Below are 1,678 nucleotides of genomic sequence, written 5' to 3' on the forward strand. Positions count from 1 at the left end.
ATTCTGTTTTTGAAAGTCTATTTTTACATTTAGTCGTATCATTTAGATTTTTCAAATAAACATTTATGTGAAGTGCTGCTATTCCATGTTTCCCTTCAATTTATTTTGTTTTCACAAAAGTAAATTACTTTCTAATTTAAAAAGCACATAGAGTATGATTCTAGTTTTGTAAAATGAGTAGAATTTTTGAGTATTTGAATTTTTATAAATGAACATGTTTCAAATTTTAATAAACCATACTGTCATTATTTTTTATTACAGATGTCTTGTAAGGACTACCAGACACCAAGGAGACACAAATATAATGACAGGGTTGGATATGGCTAATCATAGTGTATCATTTGTAATTTAGAAGGCTGCATTAGGAATCACATTATATTTATGGAGACCTCACCAATCTTCGTCATTCTTTCATATTGCATTCACATAGATCAGACCTAACTGATTCTTAAGGAATAAGTGAGCAGTTGTGCTCTGCAACCACCAAGCTTCCAATTAAGGAAGTCCAATTAAAAGCTCATTTCTGTAATTGAGCAGAGATGTAATCAAGCTGAAAGAGAAGCAGAAGAACAAGACGCATGCAGTTTATCTAGGGGAATGGGCATAATGATTCTGATATCTATGCTTCCATAAAGTGCATTAAATTTCTCCTCTGTTGTCTTTAAGATCAATAGCTAAAATAAAGCCACCATGCCAGCATACTGGGAACAACTAAAATTCAAAATATGAATAAGGTTTAGAAGCATGCAGGTTTACAGACCAAAAACAGTCTTTTAAGCTCCTTGCTTCCAAAATTGTTATAAAGCACACATGCACAGGAAAGGTGTGTGTTACCTTCATGCTTCACAGATTAGGATATCCAAACCCTAAACAAATGTAGAATTTTCTAGCACTCCTTAGTGAGATTATTTCTAAATGAAATCACTGTTACTGTTTATTTAACTGAATTCTACATCTTTATTGAAGTTACCTTTCAATTAAAAAAAAAACTGGTTTGATTTTGACAGAAATTGTAATACACTTAATTTACTGAAAAGTTTATATTTCTTAATAACACAATTGAAATCAATGCTACCAGGGGGACAGTAGTATTCATTTTGCCACAATATTGTGGGAATGAAACGAAACACATCTAGCATATTTATATACCAAGTAATATTCTGCATATTATTTCTTATAAACCTTTTGATAAAAAAGCTCATATTGTCCTTCTAGTGAAAATTTGAAATGTTTATCCAAACTAAATCAACAAATAAAATCTATTAAGCTTATTTTGTTTTAAGATATTATTGTGCTACCTTACACAACCAAGAATAGGAAATACAAATTACATACTATACTTTTGAAATGCAAAGTCTGACTCCTTAAAGAAGTGTTTTAAATTATTGCATGCTAATTTCAAAGGGATGTTTTTTCCCAAATTTTGATATTTATAATTAATCAAAATACTTCAGTCATTTTTTGTTTGGGGGAAGGGAGTTCAAAATGTGTAGAAAAAATATATTACTTCCTTTCCCTAAATCCTAAAAGTAGTTATTTGTATATCCAGTCCAGTTAGAAAAATCAGTAGATAGTAATACTTCAGAAGTGCTGGTTTAGAACTTCATGAAAATTCCTCTAATGAAAGTCACATTCTCTGTGGTCTAACATCTTATCCTTATAATTAATCTTCACCTTC

Source organism: Physeter macrocephalus, chromosome 21 (genome assembly GCF_002837175.3).
Source record: "Physeter macrocephalus isolate SW-GA chromosome 21, ASM283717v5, whole genome shotgun sequence".
NCBI classification, from domain to species: domain Eukaryota; kingdom Metazoa; phylum Chordata; class Mammalia; order Artiodactyla; family Physeteridae; genus Physeter; species Physeter macrocephalus.